This window comes from Sarcophilus harrisii, chromosome 2, assembly GCF_902635505.1.
Source record: "Sarcophilus harrisii chromosome 2, mSarHar1.11, whole genome shotgun sequence".
In the NCBI taxonomy this organism is placed as follows: domain Eukaryota; kingdom Metazoa; phylum Chordata; class Mammalia; order Dasyuromorphia; family Dasyuridae; genus Sarcophilus; species Sarcophilus harrisii.
This window is the reverse complement of record NC_045427.1, coordinates 40,659,036-40,680,492: the sequence shown is the minus strand read 5'-3', so window position 1 is coordinate 40,680,492 and position 21,457 is coordinate 40,659,036.

Genomic DNA, 21,457 nt, shown 5'->3' with positions numbered 1-21,457 from the left:
CATAAGCCCCAACCTGTGTGTTTCCCATAGAAAAATCAACTAATAGACACAGAAAATCACTTAAGATGGAATAGTAACATCAGTATATACAGTACATTACTCCTATAAGGCTGGAGCTCTGTCCCACAAATATATATGGTGTCCCTGTAATGTGAATCCTGAAATCAGCTTATTCTCTCCCTTTTTCAGGAAGTGCGAAAACATTTATCCTGGGAACTTAGTTTCCCAGACCCTCTTTTTACCATAGTTAAGGCAACCATGATGTGTCCAAACTGCCTTAAGGTACCTATGAAGGAGGGCAGCTAAATGGCACAATGGATAGAACACCAACCCTAAAGTCAGGAGAACCTGAGTTCAAATCCAGCCTCAGATACTTGACACTGATTATCTCTGTGACCCTAGACAAGTCATTTAGCTCCAATTTCTCCATAAAAAATTTAAAATTAAAAAAAAATTCTAAAAGATATCTATGATGAGAACCCAGGCTTTGCAAGACTGCCTTTGTTAGTATTTTCAAGGCAACATCTCAATAGTCATCCTTATTCCCATCTTTATTTCACTTCTTCTCTGAGAAACCACCAATGTTATATTCCCCCTATAAAAGAAGCACTTATGATGAAGACCTTTGCTAAGTCCTTTTTAGGACTAAGCTTACTATGAAGTACTCTCTCCCTCCCTCCTCAGTGCATCTTCTCTTTAATGGCATCTTTCTCCTTGGTACAACTCACAAATTTATGATTCCTCTTCATAGTCCTACTTTAAATTGTCAAGAACCATACTTTTCGAAGCTACTTCTTCTGTCTGGTGACTATTTTTCTGTATTTGGGTCCATTTGATAGCATGTGTCTCTGCTCTTCTTGAATATAATTTCTCTATTATTTTACTCACTCTGAGGACATAGTGAATAAGGGAAGGAAAAGAAAAAATCTCCCTGTAACTTTTGCCTTCAAGAATAGTCTCATAAGCTTAAATTTCTCCTTCACAACTGCCCTGATTCTCAAATTCTTGACTATCTGTACTTACTTTGTAAAATGTAATACATTGTTAACATATTAGCAATGCATTGTGGTTGTTATCTAGTCAAAGCGTTCATTGAATGGTCAATAATAGCCCTCAGCCCAGGCCTCCCTACCTCAATGTTTAGGTTCTGATGGCAGAGCATAATGTAAATAGCATTTGCTTTCTCTTGTGGCCTGAAACTCTTAGAGTCTTTCTCCCCACCCTCAACCCCCATCATTTTTTGTGATGGTAAATTAGACAATTTTTTATCTCAATTCTTACCTAGCACTTAGTCATTTAATGGGTGTTGCCTTAGACAAAGTATCTGGGAAAGACCTTAATTTAGAAAGGTGAACATCACCCACTGCAACCTGGACCACTGCCAGTAGTGTTGACTTTGTCTTGCCACTGGACTTTGATGACTGGAGGAAAGAGCATGAGGCTGGGACATGGAGCAGTTTGGCTTCATTTAAATCAAATTCAGTAGAAATTCAACATATCATCCCTGTGATGTCATTTATCCCAAGAAATAAGGACAAACAACAATAATAGCAGAGGAAGGAAACAAAAATTTCCTACACATGCACATACACATACATGCACACATAAAATATATTTATAGGGGAATATGTTGTATCCTTTCAGCAGTACATAAGTTCTTCAAGGGTACGATATGTTTTATTTTAGTATTTGTATGCCCAACAATAACCACAGTGCCTGGAGCATAGTTGGTGCTTAATAATTACTTAAGAATTTGGTTAATTTGCTCTTTTTTATAATTTTCCCTTTTATTCAAGCATTATGTAATTTTGGTTTTAGTTTCCAAGTATTATTGATTGCATTTTTATTTACAACAAAATGTATTGCATTATGATCTATAAGTATAGATGATACAATGGCCTTTTTTTCTATATTTATTACCAAACAACAACAACAAAAAATCAATTGACAAGCATTTATTCATTATTCTAGGTTTTGACTGGTGCTGAGTTTATATTTGATCCTAAAGATAATTGGGGACACTGGAGCTTGTTGAGTAGAAGTAGCCTTTAGACTACTTTGGCAGCAGTGTGAAAGACGGATTAGAGATTGGAGATAAGAAAACCAATTAGGATGTAACTGACATAGTGATAAGAGAAAGAGGTGATGTGTGACTGAATTAGGATGGTGGCTGTATGAATAGAAAGAAAAGAAAGATGTTATAGAAACAGAATTAAAAAAAAAAAAAAAAAGAAACAGAATTTTAAAAAGTTGGCACTGATTGGGCCCATGGGTAATGTCATTTTTGTGTCGGAGGATAAGAAAAATTTTCGTAAAAGTTTTGTTAGGAAAAAAAGAAAGATTAATTCTTTGCTTTTTCCATTGACTCTCACTTTACAGTTATTAGATATAATTTAAAAAATTTATTCATATCTTTAATTTATTTAAATTTTTGCTTAATTTTATTATCTTTTGATAATATAGTATTTAAATCTCCTACTGTTCTGAATTTTGCTATTTTTTTCATACAAGACTATGAAGTTAAGAATGTTACTATAAATGGATGCCCATCAATTGGAGAATGGCTGAATAAATTATGGTATATGAATGTTATGGAATATTATTGTTCTATAAGAAATGACCAGTAGGATGATTTCAGAGAGATCTGGAGAGACTTACATGAACTGATGCTAAGTGAAATGAGCAGAACCAGGAGATCATTATACACAGCAACAAGATTATATGATAATCAATTCTGATGGACATGGCTCTCTTCAACAATGAAGTAATTCAAATCAGTTACAATTTAATGATAAAGAGAGCCATGTACACCTAGCGAGAGGACTGTGGGAACTGAGTATGGTTCACAACATAGCATTTTCACTCTTTTTGTTGTTGTTTGCTTGCATTTTATTTTGTTTCTCATTTTTTTTTCTAATTTGATTTGATTTTTCTTGTGTGGCAAGATAATTGCATAAATATGTATGCATATATTGGATTTAACATATATTTCTACTATGTTTAACATATATCGGACTACTTGCCATCTAGACAAAGGGGTGGGGGAAGAATGGGATTGACACACAAGGTTTTGAGAGGGCTAATGATGAAGAACTGTCCATGCCTAAGTTTTGAAAACAGAAAGCTTTAATAAAGAAAAAAAGAATATTACTATGTTACTATAAAATAATTATGTGTACACACACACACATATACACATATTTCTATATAAAAGTTAATTTAATCTAATTTTGGACAAAATATTTTAGCATAATATGATTTATTTCTCATTCCTTTATTGACTTTAATTCAATTTTGACATCATTGGTGGTGTTCTGGCTTTTCATGATTTTGCAGGGGCATGGGAAGTACTGGACTTTTTATTTTGAATCTATTAAAATTTTCTAGGTTTGATTATTTCCTCCCCCTTTTAAAAAACATATTTTTGGATTCTAGTTTTTAATTTATTCTATAGCTCATCTCCTTTTTCTTTTTTTTTCTTTTTTTTCTTTTGAAAAAAATTTCTTTACATTATCCCTTGCACTCACTTCTGTTTTGACTTTTTCCCTCCCTCCCTCCACCCCCTCCCCCAAATGGCAAGCAGTCCTATACATGTTAAATATGTCACAGTATATCCTAGATACAATATGTGTGTAGAACCAAACAGTTCTCTTGTTGCACATCATCTCCTTTTTCTTGAAGTATTTAGTCCAGTTATGCTTATTGTTGTAATTGTAGGGTTTTTCCTCCTCTTTAATCATTATATTAGAAGGGACCATGCACTTTAAAATTTATTTCAGTTATTAATCCAAATTTAACAAACTCCTTCTAAATTCAATTTTTCTATCATGTTAATACTATGTAGGCTTAATTAATTTGGACTGCTCTTTCTCAAAGGAAGAAACTTCACTTTGTGATTGATTTTTCCCTAATCCTTTCCCCCTTTTTATCCTCTCTTTCTATCCTATGTTCTTTTGTTTATTGAGACTACCTTCTGAAATATTTAGTGATTTAGCTAACTCTTGAGAATTCTTTATTTTTATCAACTAATTTATTTTATTTTGAAGTATAAATTCTTTTAATTACTTAATCTTGGGATGGAAGATTTGGCTATTCTTCAAAGATTTCCTTGAATTTTATTTACCTCTATCAAGAGCTGAAAGATTCACAAATGATCATTTCTTGCCTTCATATACCATACTATGTTTTGAAGAGTAGATAAAATGTAACTCAAGGTGAGTGCGTTTTCATTTTGTATATATTGTATTTCTATTTCCATGACCACACCTTGATTTCTCAGGATTGTTGATTGTGGTTTTGATTGGTTTTCTTGACATTTAATTTCAGTTTTACTTTCAACTATTTTTAAATTATTGTTATTGTGCTTATTTAATTGTATCGAAAGCAGATAGGTGGTGCAATGGAGAGAGTGCAAGGTTTAGAGTCAGCAGGTCCTGAGTTCAAATCAGCCTCAGACACTTTGTAATTGTGTGCCCTGGGCAAGTCACTTATCCCTGTTTGCCTCAATTTCCTTACCTGTAAAATGAGCTGGGGAAGTAAACACCAAACTACTCCAATATCTTTGCCAAGAAAACCCCAAATGGAATTATGACGACTCAGACATAATCAAAATGACCAAACAACAATTAAGAAGCTATATTGTGTTCAAAAGTGTTGAATCTTGGTTCTTTCTGGTCAGATTTCTATAGATCTTTTTATTTGAAAATTACCATTTTTTAGCTAAATCTGGGAAGTTTTTAAAAAAAATTTCCTATACTGCATATTTTGACTTTTTTTGTGTTGTTTTTCTTCATTTTCTACAATGTCAGTAATCATGAGGTTGCTATATTTGACCTATCTTCCAAATCTATATCTTGAATAGGTCTCCGATTTTTTGAATATTTCAGGGATTTTTCTCAGTCTGCTTTTCTAGTTGGTCTACCCTGCATGGAATTCTGTTTCCTCTGTGATCAATCTGTGGCTCATTAATTATTTCAGTTTTCTAAGTTACTTTATAGGTTAGTTATTTTTAAATGATTTTCTTTTATTTTTAAATTTCTAGATTTAGTTTTTCTTATATTTTTGTTTGATTTCATTTCAATGAAGCTCTTTTGCTTTATTATCTACTGAGGTATGTGTTATGGGTAGGGAGTGTTAAATAGCAATAACTCCTTCTTGCCTAATTAGATGTTTTTGCCAAGGTTGATTAATTCTTGCTTACTTTCTTTAAATATATCATTTGAGGGTATCTTGTACTGTTTCTTTTTTTCCTCTTTTTCGTTTTTGGTATTCTAGCTATTTCATATCTTCTTTAGTGGGTGGTGGTGGTAGCAGAAAAATGCTTAGTAGAGGCATCCAACATGAGAACTATGGTTCCCATGGGAACTTTGAATAAGAATAAAGATGAGAATATTAACTTCTATATTTAGAGTAAGATTGTTAAGGGTGGGAGCAACAATTACAGAGGCTATAAGACTAAAGGTGAGATTTAGGATTTCAGATCAAGGGAGTAAAAGTGGGAATGAGAATTAAAACCTCTAGTCTGGGGCTGGAGGAAGCTACTGAGGAAGGAGTTAGAGTCCGATGTCTTCACCATCAGGCCAAATATAGGATCTTTTGAGGTGAGGGACAGTGATTAGCCAACTAATCATCAAGCATTAAAAAGGCTACTGTATTAGCACTAGAGATACAAAGACAAAATGAAACAGTTTCTGCCCTCAAACAATTCACATTCTATCAAGGGAGACAACATGTAAATGTAACATCTTCTCCTAGGAGTAGCAGATTGGATCCTCAGAGGGTGGCTGGCTTCTTCATCCCTCAGGATTCTAGGCATAATCTTAAAGGGTTAGAATATTCTAGTACTGTTGTTCATGAGCCCCCATCGGGTGTACTTCCCAATGATTATTACCCGGCTATATTAAGTTAACCTTTTAGAAAATGTATTTTATCAATTTGACATAATAAAAATAGTGAATACAAAAACAGCACCCCATATTAGAGGTGTACTTTCCCTCTTGTACACACAAAATTCCTAAGGAGAATAGATAAACTTAGAAAGGACCCGTCCAAAGTGTACTTACAACTCTTGATTACTAAATGTCTTCTTCCATTGTATAGTCTTCATGAAGTTCCCCTTCAACACAACTCTGCTGGGATACAAGGATCAGAACCATTGCAGAGTTCTGAGGTTGCTTTTCTTTGAAAGCAATGTTTTGGGTGGATTGGAGAGAAAAAAGATTAGAGACAAGGAAACCAATTAGTAGCTTGTTGCAAAAGTATAGTTGAGAAGTGATGAGAACTTAAACCAAGATGGTGGCTCTGTGAATAGAGAAGAATGGATGAATGCTAGAGATGTCATGGAACTGGGATCAAAAAGATTGTAGTTGATTAGATATATTAGGGGAGGAAAAGAGATTAGAGGACAGATCAAGATGGTACACTGGATAGAGGACTGGACCTGGAGTTAAGAAAATGAAATCAAGGACAGCAAGACCAGCCTCAATCACTTAACCTCTGTTTGCTTTAATTTCTTCACCTGTAAAATGGATGATAATAATAGCATCTGTCTCCCAAATTGCTATGAGGGTAAAATTAGATATCTTTATAACATGTTTTACAAAGCTTAAAACTCTCCTCTTCTTCCTCTTCCTTTTCCTTCTTGCTCCTTTCTTCTCCTCCTTCTTCCTCCTTTCCTTCTATATGAAATTGATATGGTTGGTGTCATTATGATTTCTATTGTCCATTTTCCATTTTTAATAATTTGAATAATTTAGGATTAAATCTTCTCCATTATATACCATATCTTTTTTCTCACTCTTATTTCTTGTTTATTATAAATTTCACTTTCAGTTCTGATGAGTTGCTGATCTAACTACACCTACATCAAAAAGAAGTCTGCTATAATAAATATCACATTGTTTTCCTTATCAATGGGTGGGAAAGGGACAGGAAGGCAGAAGAGAATTTGAAATTCAAAAAATATTTTGTAAAAAAATGAATGTTAAAAGAAATAAAGAATAAACTTAAAAAAGAATAAGATACTCATACTCATCACCTACTAATTCTTTTTTTAAAGAAATATTTATGATATGGAAGTGTGAGGCTTCTATAAAATCTATAGGATTTTGTCTCTCTTGTTTATCCTGAGACATTCTTTCCCATATATTTCTCCCCATTCTCACCTTTTCCTAATATTTTCATCAAAGTTACCATCTATCAGACTGCTATTTCATTTGGAGGGTCTTATCTCTTCTCTGCCACTTTGTTCTAAACAAGTGATAATAGTGTGAGAGCTGCAATTATTTTCATGGTAGTCTTTTTGCACCATTAGTTGCTTGGTTGGTTGTTGCCCTTTGTTCTTGAAAAGGACCAAAATGACATTATTATATTAGAGTCATGTTACAGTGTGTCTGACTATGGCCATTCATATCAATACAAGCTGGGAATGCTCTACCACAAATTGAGCATAAATAGTCCATGTGAACATTTGGGGTGGATCCTCTAACTTTATGCATATCATATTTCTTTTGAGCTACTTCAATTCTGTTTTGTTTATAGGGCAAATGTTGTGTGGTCCTCTGCCAGTGTCTCCCATATGCAATCAATTCCAAAGTCCTTAAGAGAGACTCTGAGAGGGTCCTTGTATTGGTTTTTCTGACCACCAAGTAAGCACTTGCCCCGTGTGAATTGTCCAAAGAAGTCTTTCTGACAAGCATACATTTGTTATTTGATCAGTGTGGCCAGTCCAATAGATTTGTAATCTCTGCAGTAGGTTTGAATGCTTAATAGTTTAGTTCAAGAAAGGAGCTCAGTGTGTGATATCTAATTTGCCAGGTGATTGTCAGAATCTTCCTAAGACAATTCAAATGGAAGTAAAACTTTACAAAAGTTTTTGTGCATTTGTGTGTGTGTGTGTGTGTGTGTGTGTGTGTATTGAATGCAGAGTGGGATCTCTGCCTGCCAAAATAATCAGGGGTTTGGGTAAGCAGATAATTTTTAGGGCACTTTATTTTTTTGTGTGGAGTTTTATTTATTGTTTTATTAAAGCTTTTTGTTTTTAAAACATATGCATGGATAATTTTTCAACATTGACTCTTGCAAAACCTCGTGCTCCAAATTTTCTCCCTCTTTCCTCTCATCCCCTCCCCTAGATGGCAGGTAATCCAATATAAGTTATGTTAAATCCATTGTATGTAGACCTATTTTTACAATTATCTTGCTGCACAAGAAAAATAGAACAAAAAGGGGAAAAATGAGAAAGAGAATAAAATGCAAGTGAACAACAACAAAAAGTGAAAATGCTATGTTGTGATCCACACTCAGTTCTTAGTCCCTTCTTTATGATGTAATATAGCTTTTAGGAGAGACAGCAATAATAATTTAATAATTTGGGCACACAACTTTGCCCAAATACTTTCCCAACACAGCGTGGGGGAATGGGGATGGAGTGGGGATCAGGTCCCATGGTCAGCATTCCATGAGCCCAGGGAACCTGAAACTATCATCAAAGGGATATCCTGGCACCATTCACCCTAGCTTTCAACATGTTCTGTCTAGGAACCGCCTGAGAAGAATCTGGGTGCCCCTGATACCATTCAGCATGGCAGTGTGAGGTGAGAAAGCCAGTCAGCCTTTCATTTGGTAAGACAACAATTCTCTATTTCAATTATGCATATGTATTAACTATATAATTTGTGGCAAATTTTTTTTATCTCTGTCCAGTTTTCTGATTTGAAAAGAGAAATAATACTTATTGTTATGAAGATCACAAGATTTCAAAAGTGCTTAGCATAAAACATGCTATATGACGTAATCATAGGGTCATTATTCCCAATTGTATGCCTTCTTTGACAGCTCTTTTATCACTTTACATCTACTTACCACTTTGGCTTCCAAGCAGTTGCCTGATACTGACACTTCAAAAATAGACAGTGTCTAGGGCTGAGTTAGCAAGTATGATTCCTGTTAGACGTGAAAAGGAAAATGAAGCCCAGGGCTCACAGTATAGCTGGAGATCATTTAATGTTCCCCCTCCCCGTGTAGTGTAGCCAACCAGCTAAATACTTTAACGCCAGTAGGGATAGCAATAATTATTGTAGCTGATGTGAAATATGCCCGTGTGTCTACATCTAGACCAACAGTAAATATATGGTGGGCTCATACAATGAAGCCTAGAAACCCAATGGATATTCTTGCTCCCGCTATTCCTTTGTAACCAAGAGGTTCTTTTTTGCCTGAATAGTATGTAACAATATGAGAAATAATTCCGAAGCCTGGTAGAATTAAAATATATACTTCCGGGTGGCCAAAGAATCAGAATAGATGTTGGTATAGGATTGGATCTCCTCCACCAGCAGGGCCAAAAAATGTTGTATTAAGATTGCAGTCTGTTAAGAGTATTGTAATACCGGCTGCTAAAACTGGCAGGGATAGAAGAAATAGTCCTGCTGTGATTATCACAGATCAGACAAACAATGGTGTCTGATATTGGGATATTGCAGGGGGTTTCATGTTGCTAATTGTTGTAATAAAGTTAATAGTTCCCAGGATAGATGAGATCCCTGCCAGATGAAGTGAGAAAATAGCTAGATCTACAGATGCTCCTGCATGAAGATTACCTGCTAGAGGCGGGTATACTGTTCACCTTGTCCCAGCACCTGCTCTGTTAACTGCTTTATTAGATATAATTGCTTCATATTTGATAACTTTATGGGTTTTTTTTAGATGTGAGCAACAGATAAATGATTTCTAGGTGTATGTAAAGTAATTTGGAAATTTGTCTGAGATATGATCTGAGTTATGATAGTAACAGCAGTTTTAAAGGAGCTGTAATTAAAGCCACTAAAGGGATTTGTAAATTGTAATCTATTTGCACATAAGAGTTTGGGAACTTTAGAAAAACAGTAGCAGTTGGCTACTACTTTAAAAACTGTGACAACAAATAACCTGCTTTTGTGTTATCTAGAGTCAGACTTTTGAGGGCCCTGTCAGTAAAAACTGGCACCTTAGCCCTTTTCCTGGCTTACAAAAGAAAAATGATCTGCACGAATTGGAAAATAACCAAATGGCAATTCAATTCATCTAGAACATTTAATCAGAATCTAGAGAATCTCAGTAACTAAAGTTGTCAATTTTAAAATCTGTTCTATCTCAATTTAAAGAACTGTCTTTTTTTTTCTCTAAAACAAAAGGGAAACATTTAAGGGAATAGAAATTATAGCTAAGACTATTTATTAGGAAAATTCTAAAATTGTTAACTAAGTTATTTGGAGTTATTGTCATCATGCTAAATCTAAAATGGGTAATTACTGTATGTAGAACAAGAGGGATTAGGTGAAAAAAGCCTTATCAGTTTACCTCCACTTATGAGGTGTGCAACATCTTTTCCCCCTTCACAGAGTGGGGGAGGTATCAAACAGCACAGCCCGCCCCCCCAAAAAAAAACCCACTAAGAATAGTTGGGGTGGGCAACAGCAAACTCAGCTTCTCTGGGATTTCTGTAAATTTCCCTTAATTTGAAAGCTTGCCAATTTTCTTGAAACCATCAAGGTAAACAAGGTCATCATCCCCAAGAAATGAGCCTGTTTAGGATCTATACTTTCTAAACAAGGAATGTATTTACTAAGAATCTAGAAGCCTGTATAATGAGTGATCCTTTGCACCAGGATAAGTTTAAACATATAAAACATGTTAAACAAAATCTCCTATGGGTTTAAGTTCTGGGCACTTTTAAAATAATGTATCTAGCTCTAAGCTGTGATTAGAAGAATTTGCTATTAGATATAAAATCTCTTGGGACTATAAGTGATATTCTTTGGAGTTTTGAATTTGATTGCCTGATCATTAAGTTAGAAACCCACCATTCCAGAGGAATGCCATAAGTTACTCAGAGGGATGCCTTCCCAGCTGTCTTATCTGAGCAAGAGTTGGGAGGACAACCTTGGCTTCTGCTTAAAGTGGGATCCTCTGACTCAGTTTCCCAGTTCTGTTTCTGTTTCCCACCTGATTATTCCTGCATGATCACTTGTCAAACAGAGCTAAGGATGCTTTATCCTTTCATGTGTGTCTCTCAAGCTGAAGCCTGAAGGACCTGTTTTGATGCTATTATAATCATGTCCCTGTTATTTCCTCTTATAGCAAATTTCTATAATCAGAGCAAATGGTCAGTAAAAACCATGAGCCCAATACATGTATCCGAACACAATGGTTTTCTACTTTAGATCTTAAAGATGCTTTCTTTTGTATACCATTGTGTAAAGATTCATAATTTCTTTTTGAAATCAAGGGAATGTAACCCCCCACCAGTGAACATGGACAGTCATGTTCATTACATGGAGATAGCTTGGGGCTTCCATGACAGCCCCCACATATTTGGACAAGCCCTGGCTATCCAGCATGTAGATGGTATCTTGACCTGCAGCCCCATCCGAAAGGCTTTTCTGGCTGCAGCCACACAAACTCCTAACTTCCAGCCCCTCTGCCCCCATTCAGAGCTATGAAATTTCTTTGTCTAAAGGCCCAACATTGTCTATAAGTTTGTTAATCATTCCCTGAACCATTGTGTAAATGAGGAAAGGAAGGCAGGTCATTCTGTGGTGACCCTCAATAGCACTTTGGAGACTAAGCCCCCTCCCTCTCCCAACCTTGGGACTTCTGCCCAGAAAGCTGAACCCATTGTCCTTACTTTGGGACTTTGGAACTGAAGAAAAGAATGACAGTGAATATCTACCCAAGTTCCAAATAAGCTTTTCATATTTTGCACGCTCATGGAGCCATATGGAAAGATAGGAGACTTTTGATGTTTTTTAAAGGACACCAGAAGGGAGATTCATTTCAGGTCAAGGGAAATATGCCTACAGATTCAACTGCCTGTGTTGCTGTCCATTTGCCCTTGACCATGGCACTTTTAATTCTCCAGTTCCCTGACTCCTACAACTCTTCATATATCTCATTGTGTAAGGGACACACTCTTTCTCCTTCTGGGTGGTCTCAAACACCCTCAGGCCAGCTTCTAATCCTAGAGGCAAGTCAGTGGGAACTTCTTTTTGGCTTACACTCAGCTACCCACTTGGGGAAAAATGCTTTCCAATCCCTTGTGAAACCTATCTTCATTGCTCACAAGCTAGGAGAAACAATAACACATATACCCACTTGGGATATTGTTGGGTGTGCCCTCAGCATCCTCAAGGCAGCCCATATATGGCATTATTTGCAATGGCCTCATTCCCAAATGTCACCATCTCTACCCTGGATGCCACCCCATTTGTACTAGCTATCTTCCCAGGGGATTTAACTTTAATCTGACTATTCCGTTTTCTTGCTGGAAAGGATCTCTTACCCACATAATTGTAGGATATCCCTTCCAAAATTATTCGGGCAAACTCACTCATAATGTTTCTACACCACCCTTCCTTGAAGCTTCCTCCTAAGTTTCTGAGAACATTCCTATTTGTAGATTTATATCCTCCAGACTCCAAGCTATGAACTTCCAACTATTTGTTCACCATTTGTTTGACTAATTAATTCTGACAATCAGCACTTCTCTGAATGTGAATGCATCTTCAAGTCTCATGCCTCCTCCTCCTCAGTCTGGACCCCACTAGGTAGGGGCTCTCCACCCCTTATCAACATGAAGCAGCTTCAAAAGATGAGATCTCCATCCCTTTGTCCCAAATGAATTTGGGGTACAATTGCTTGAGAGGAGAAAATGATGTAACATAGCTTCTAGGGGAGACAGCAATAATTTTAAGGTTCCTGACCTTAGGGGGCTTCTATTCTAACAATCTGTCAGTGATTCTAAAGTCCTCTGGATTTGGAATCTGTGACCAAACCTCCCTCCCCCTCCCCTCAGCCAACTTGAGAATACAATTGTTCTAACAATCTATCTGATTCTAAAGTCTTCTAGACTCGGGATAGTCCCATAAATCAAACTCCTGAGACAAAAGTGAATAGACCACGCCTCAGTTCATTGCTGACTGCCAGATAATCTGTTGGTTAGTGACAGACAAATTCCAGAGACCCCCTCCTTGGTTCTACTTCTGGGCCATAAAATTAACATATCTGTAACATGAAGAACTAGATAAATGTGTCTTTTTGCTTCTGTTTCTTTGCTAAATTTGCTTGGAATTTAGACCACTTCAAATAGCGTTACAATTACAATAAACTTTGCTCCATTGACTTGGACATGGGTTCAAGCCTGCAAATTCTTTTGAGATACCTTGTAACACCATCAGTCTGTGACCCCAACCTTTTGGGGTCCCTTCTCAACCTCAACACTTACACCAAGAGGTGAGTGGTGTAATATTTAAAAGACTATGCAGACACCCCGGGAGCTGTCAAATCCCATGGGCTGCTTCCAGTGAGAAGATGACCCTGTGACTTGGACTGTGTGTGTGTAAGGTTGTGAATTCAGTTCCCAGAATATCCATACCTGCTGTTTCATCATTCCCCAGTCATCAGAGGACTTTGAGATAGGTAGAAATGATAAAATGATATATGGCATATGATAAAATTCACTCCACCAGCTCCTCTTTTGTCTCTTCAAGTGGTACCTGTTGATGTGACTTTCTATTCCTTCCCTCCCTCCAACTACCACCACCACCTCCTTAGGAAGAACCCTAAATATAGAATAATATGAAGTCAGGGCCTATTGTTAATTCATCCAATCCTATCTCCAATCCAGTTAGCATCTTTAAAGATATTCACAACAACCTTTGGGACATCTTTGATGAAACTTAGCTTTCTCAGACTTATTACCATAATTATAAACTCTATCAAGCATAATTGCATACAAAAAGGAAATTAATTTTCCCAGGCTATCTTGATTGCCATATCTTAAGGTCTTTCTCCTTTTCTGGTCTGGTCTGGGACCTGATTTGCCAGGTGCATTCCATCTATCTTTCTGCCCCTTCTCCTTGATTTCCAGCCTTTGCACCTGAGAGGCTGCTTTATAAGGGAAGTAGAGTGTTCCCTTATAAAGGATCTGGTTATGATGAAGATCTTTAGTCCTTTTCAGGACTAAGCTTACTGCGAGGTTACTCTTCCCCCACCCTCATAGTGCCTTCCATCTAATGTGTCTTTCTATAATTGCATACAAAAAGGAAATTAATTTTCCCAGGCTATCTTGATTGCCATATCTTAAGGTCTTTCTCCTTTTCTGGTCTGGTCTGGGACCTGATTTGCCAGGTGCATTCCATCTATCTTTCTGCCCCTTCTCCTTGATTTCCAGCCTTTGCACCTGAGAGGCTGCTTTATAAGGGAAGTAGAGTGTTCCCTTATAAAGGATCTGGTTATGATGAAGATCTTTAGTCCTTTTCAGGACTAAGCTTACTGCGAGGTTACTCTTCCCCCACCCTCATAGTGCCTTCCATCTAATGTGTCTTTCTCTTTAGAGCTAACTGGTTAGTTAAACCTGTCAGTCAATGGCTTTTTCCCATCTCATGGAGTACTTCCTTTCTCCTGGTTAATTGTAAATTCCCCAAGGCAACTTTTCCCTTTCTAACTATAGGCTTGCCTAACTGAATGGGACAAGTAAAGATTTCTCAGAGACAATAAGGTAGAGTAGATCAGAACCTAGACCTAGATTTCAGGAATTCACATGATCCCTATGAAGCAGAAAGCATTGTTGTCCGTTGGTCAATAGCTACTTCCTTGTTCCTGAAGAATTCAGTTCCATTCAATGAATTTAAAAATCAACAGGATAAGGGGTGCACTCACGGTTTTGGGGGCTGTACAACCTAGCTTCTTCTTCTATACTGGACCACACCATGCTGGACTGCCTAGTGAGTGTATGCTGGCCACCTTCTTGAAAGAACAGAATAAAGGCTTTCTGTTTATATCTGGAAATGCTTCCAAAAAGTCCATTTGGGTAAGTGCACCGCATATAATTCTATTTCATATTTGCCTTTCCAGGTGTCTATTTTATTTTTCATTTTTGTCTATAAACTCTTCTCCTAAATATACTTTTCTTTTGGCAAAAAGAATGACCATTGTGAATTTGTCACATGTTTATTTTGAATTAGATATATTGCTACCTCAACCTCATCACCTGTGAATTATTCTTCCAGTTTCTTTCTTTTAATTTCATCCACAGCAAGAATACCAAGGTTAATATGATTCTACTCTTCCCTTAATATGTGTCTACTCATTGGATTTCATATTTAGGTACCAACTGTCAAAATAAAGTTTGCCAAGTATCTAAAAACTGTGTTCCTTAGGAAATTGTATTGTGCCACAGTTCTCTTCAAATTGTCCTCCCTCAATTTCCCTTAATTGTTCTGCCTCAACCTCCCTGGTTGCAACACCACCCTTCCCTCCTAATCATTACAACTGATAGAATTTAGGGCTGGCTACGCTAAGATTATAAACTGTAAATGTTTAATCCAGAAAAGGAGAAAGACCTTCTATCTTAGACATCATGACCCCAGACCTTCCCTACTTATCAGAATGTCCGGTGCCTCCTCTCATTCTGTCATTGTTCTTCTTGATCCCAACTTATCAGAATGTCTGATGCCTCCCTCCAACCTGTCAGAACCGGATTGATAGTCTCTTCCTGCTCTCAGTGCTCTGACTCTGCCGTGCCTCAGTTTACCCCAGTAGTTAGGAGCCACGTGTGTGTATATATATTTCATGGGAACCTCACATTCGCTGCTGGATGCTTTGAGACATCAGCATTGGGGGGCAACATGCACCCAGCGCAATCTCTCCCTCTCAAATAAAATATTAAAAACTCTCTACTCTATCTTGACTCAGTTTCTCTGGTATTACATCTGGGCCCCTTTCCCATCCATTTGACTTTCATTTCTGCAGAACCATTTGCTCATCCTCATTAGCTATATATATTTTTTAAAAAGCAAGAAAAAGAAAGAGAAAAAATATGCTTCAGTCTGCACTCTGAATCTATCAGCTCTCTGTCTGGAAGTTTTTTCAAAGTAAGCTGTAAACAACCCCCAAAAGTTTAATATAAAAGTTCTAGTTTTCCAGTAATTACTATTCTCATGTCAATCAACACAAATTAGAAGTCAACTTTTGCAAACTGATGAGAAAAAGAAAAAGTCTGCTTTTTCTTCTCTACTCATGTTTCTCTCCTGACTCTCTGGAACAATGCACAATGAATTTTACTGTTTGAGCCAGTCAGACACTTTTTCTTTTTCCCATTGCTTAGGAATACTTATTCCTTAGGGCCACCCTTAAGGCATGTTTAGCTATCATTCCAGGAAAGCTTCCCCGGCTGGAAAGATTGCTTGTGAGAATGTATGATGGAGGTACCTTTGCTTTCATCCCACCCCAACCCTCATTGCAAAATATGTTCATCTATTTTCTGACTGGTTTCTCTCTGCAACAATGACTCAGAGGTTTAAATTGTATGGAGGCAAAAAGTCATTTAATGGACTACTAATTAGGAATTCTGTGGATATACTTAACAGGCAATCCCTGCTTCCTGGGACCTCCTCTTTCAGCTGGCATCAGAGGGTGAGGAGGGATGAAAAAGTTTTGAAAAATCGCTGGGGAGAGTGGGATGATGAATTGATAAGGGTGATATAGAAGGATTGCCCAGCAGCAGTGAGGGTTCAGTAGGTTACATAGCATAAATTTGTAGTGGATCAAAACAGAATAGTTGTATGATTTTCTCCACCTTTATTCAGCAGCATGTGTATAGGAGTGATGACTAGAAGCAAAAACAGTTATTCTTAAACATCCTGGGTGGAGTCCTGAATTGACAGCTGTGAAAATGGGGCATCTACTTCTCCTATTGAAAAACCAGGATCCCTAAGCTGAATCTAAACAAAAAGTCAAGACTGATGGAGAACACAGATAGGCACAAATCACCATCCACTATGGCCTTAGCTGAGTGATATGTGGTTGACCAGTGGGCTAGATTAAGATACTCAGTTCCTCTCTTTTTAACCCTCTGCTATCTGACTTTTGATCTCATCATTCAATTCAAATTGCTTTTTCCAAAGCTACCTATGATCAATTAATTGTTGAATCTAATGACCTTTTGATCTAGTTCTGAGCAACTAGTTGTGAGTTCTTGAGTCAAAAAGACCTGAGATGAAATCCAGCCTCAGATATTTACTAGCTGTGTGAGTCTGGGCAAGTCATTAATTTCTGCCTCCCTTGGGTTTCTTGAGCTCTAAAATGAGGAGACTAGCACCCACCTCATAGAGCTGTTGTGAGGATCCAATATTTATTAAACACTTAGTGGTGCCTGGTACATAGTAGCCACTAATGCTTCTTTCTTTCCTTCCCTTCCATCAGAAGGATATCTAAATTCTAATATCTATAGTTGTGTTAAATTTGAATTGTGTGGGATCAACTGAATGAAGACATTCTCATGGGATTATAGCCTTAAAGTATACATTAATTGTGACTTGAGACTTTATAATAACAAATAGAGATATAGCTATTAAAAAAAAAAAGTTGTAGTTGTTTGTCCCCTCCAGTTTCCCATCACTTCTTAATTAGCATTTAAGTAATTTAAAGGTGATAATGATAGCTTTGGATTCTCTTATCTGAGGATATCTGCTTGTATAGTAGTTCTCTAGGGAAATTTAAATTGAGTTTATTATTATTGCCTATTCTTTTGTTTCTGGGATAAATTTCTGAGTTCAGGGAAGCCTGGACTCCCCCAAACAATGGGGAAAAAAGGTCAAGGGGAGGGGCTTTTGTTCAATTTGATCTGGTGTTTTGCAGTTTATGCTTTGTGTGCTCCTTTTAATGACACTTTGTCAAATGGGAGTGTAATGCTGGAGAAACTGAGGCAGGAGAGAGATTAGAGAGCTTTTTAATATTTTATTAATTGGAGAGTATAATTGACTGGACAGGACTCTCGTCTCAAATTATCCAGTCAGACAGAGATAAAGATATACTGGGACCAAGGAAACCATGTTGGTCCCAGGGCTGGGGGAGACTGTCATCTCAAAGAATCCAGCCATCAATAGGAGCTGCCCAATTCCTTAAATACCATCTAGAGACAAAGAAAGGTAAGAAGCCTGGGAAAACTTCTGTCAGGATGGGGGGAGACCATAAATCCTAAAAGCCCAGAGACAGGATGTCTGAATACCCAGAGATAAAGATGTCAGTGAGGTCTTGAGGGATATTATAAATTCTTGAGGACAGGGAAGGGTCAGGCAGTCTGCTCTTCTTGTTTATCTTGCTAGCAATTTATAACCTTAGAATAAACGGTTCCCAATCTTAATGGACCAGAGTGGGTTTTTATGGCTTAGGGGATTTGAGACAGAACAGTTAAGGAAACTGAGATAAAGGAAACTAGTTCAGGGAAACCAAATCAGAACAGTTAAAAAGAACTGTGGCATAACAGGAGGTACCCTTTCTCACAAGATTGTAATAAATCCCTTTTTACTTTTTCTTACTCTGAGAGTCTCTGATTGTTTTTGTGGTTGTTACTGTCCCACACAGCATGTTTTTACAAGTCAGTTATCTGAATTCATGTTCTTACCTCAAAAAAAAAAAGATAAGCCTTTTGAGGGCCAAGATTTTCATTTTGGGCCTTGTAACCTGTACCTAGCATAGTACCTGATTCAGAACACATGCTTAATGAATGAATGAATGAATGATCAAGCTAGTAGTAATAAGAACAGGACAGTGTACTTTCAGCTTACTGTCTAGTGATGAGGGGATTGGGGGGGGGGGGAGACATAATATGCACCTAAGAGAGTATAGCAAAAGGTGTCATAGATGGTATTCCAGTAGTACTCTGCATAGAAGAGTGAGAACACCAGGGCTCAGACATTGCCAAATAACAGGATTCTCAGAGAATATGAGATAAAATAAATAATAATATTCTTATATGATCACTTTTCAAATAAATGCATTTCAAGGCTAAGCATCCATGATTCTGGACAATGGAATTATCTTTAGATCGTTTGTTCCTCACCACCATTGCAGAATAGGTGATTGAATTGATTATTTAAAATTTGAATACATATCATCAACTGCTTGAGGCTTCCAGCATGGGCATAAGACCCAAGAGCAGAGTGGATCCTAGAATCCTCAGGGCCCAAGAAAAGAGACAGTGGTGGAAGGAGAAGTAAATTCGTGGTAGCATTTCAGCTTAGCAGATGATACCAAGCAGCAAGCAGTGGGTTGATAGGCCCTCTTAGACATCACCTCTCTGGGTCAAAGTTACAGCTTCTCCATGTCAATTATTGTTCTGGGTCTATGCCTACTCACACCCACAAAAGGTAAGAGAAACATTTGTTCATTTTAATTTAATGAGATTTGTATTTAACTATTTAAACATATTGATTCAATATAGAGTAATAATTAACTTTTGCTGCAAGTTCTTTGTTTTTTTATAAACTCTTGCTTCATGTACCAAATATTCTTTTTTTTAAATAGCTTTTTATTTACAAGATATATGCATGGGTAATTTTTCAGCATTGACAACTGCAAAACCTTTTGTTCCAGTTTTTCCCCTCCTCCCCCCCACCTCCTCCCCGAGATGGCAGGTAGACCAATACATGTTAAATATGTTAAAGTATATGTTAAATACAACATATGTATACATGCCATAAAGTTATTTTGCTGCACAAAAAAAATCGGACTTTGAAATAGTGTACAATTAACCTGTGAAGGAAATCAAAAATGCAGGTGGACAAAAACAGGGGGATTGGAAGTGCTATGTAGTGCATGTACCAAATATTCTTGCTGTGGATATTTGTAATAACTTCAGATCAGAAAGCAGCAAGGGGAATGTAGGAAACAAAATAGCCTACCAAAAACTTCACTGATGAAACCTGTATTTTATCTTACCTTCTTTCAAGAACAGATGTTTAAGTTAGAAGGCATTTTAGAAACCCATTAAGGCAGGTCTTTTATTTCCTATCCTCAAGTGCAAGTCCCTCCCCAAATTCCCCATTAACTGGGTGTTAGAAAAATTACAAGAATGTGAATCTCCATTACAACTCACTAATATTTCCTATTCTAATTCTCCATCTTTGATTATATCTTTTTATTATGTGGCAAACAAACTCTAGGAATATAAATAATAAGCAAGAAGAAAGTCAATGCCTGCCTTCAAGGAGCTTACTCTCTTAAGGGGATAGATAATACATAAAAGAACCAGAGTAGGGGAAGAGGACAAAGTATAGAGGGTTTTTTCAACTCTAAACTGCCCATTCCTTGTTCTGGGTCCCAGTCTCCCATTTCTTTGTTTTCATTTTCCTAATTTAAGTTTTATTTCTCTGTAGTAATTTTCCATGTTATGCCACAGTTCTCTTTAACTGTTCTGACTCGGTTACCCTGCACCAGTTTCCCTTGTCTCAGTTTCCTTAACTGTTCTGTCTCAATCCCCTAAGCTGTAAAAACCCACTCTGGTCCATTAAGACTGAGGGCTATTTGCTCTAAGGTTGTAAATTGTTAATGCAAGCAAGATAAACAAGAGAGTAGACTTCTTTCTGTCCTCAAGAATTTACAATATCCCTCTAAAATATTCCAAGATACCTCATTGACATCTTTACCTCTGTGTATTCAGACATCCTGTCTCTGGGTTTTTAGGATTTATGGTCTCCCCCCATCCTGACAGAAATTTTCCCGGGCTTCTTACCCTTTCTTTGTTTCTAAAAGGTATTTAAGAAGTTGGGTTTCTCCCATTCACTGCTGGAGGCTGGCTACTGGCTACTGGACGCTGGATTCTTTGAGATGACAGTCTCCTCCAGCCCTGGGACCAACATGGTTTCCTTGGTCCCAGTATATCTTTATCTCTGTCTGACTGAATAATTTGAGACGAGAGTCCTGTCCAGTCAATTATGCTCTCCAATTAATAAAATATTAAAAAGCTCTCTAATCTCTCTCCTGCCTCAGTTTCTCCGGCATTACATCCATGACTGTGGAAACTAAATACCCCTCCAATTTTCACAAGGAGTAAGTTGAATTCCTTTTTTAAAAAGTGTTTGTAAGATTAATTTGATGGAGTATGGCTTCTAGGGGAGACAGCAATAGGGAGGTCCCCCTGACCTTAGAGTGCTTCTGTTCTAACAATCTGGTCTCAATGACTGTAAAAATCTTCTGGCCTAGGAATATAATAAGATTTCTTCCTTTAGATTTTAGGGAAGATATATTAGTGATCCTGAAACTCTCTAACTTTAGAATGCTAATGTTTTGACAATCTGTTTGTCAATGATTCTAAAGTCTTCTAGCCTTAGAATAATCCTAGATCTTCTGGTCAACAATAACTAAATAACCACTCCTTAATTCTACCTCTAGGCCATGAAAGTAGCTTATCAGTGACATGAAGAGCTGGATAAATGTGTCTTCTTGCTCCTGGTTTTTTGCTAAATTCTTTTGGAATTTAGGCCGGATCAACTGGCAGTACAATTATAATAAACTTTGCCCCTTGACTTGGATATGGGTCCAAGTCTGCAAATTCTTTTGAGACACCTCACAGTCCTGGAATGTGATCCCCAACCTTTTAGGTCCTTTCTGAACCTCAACAAATTGACACCAAATTAAA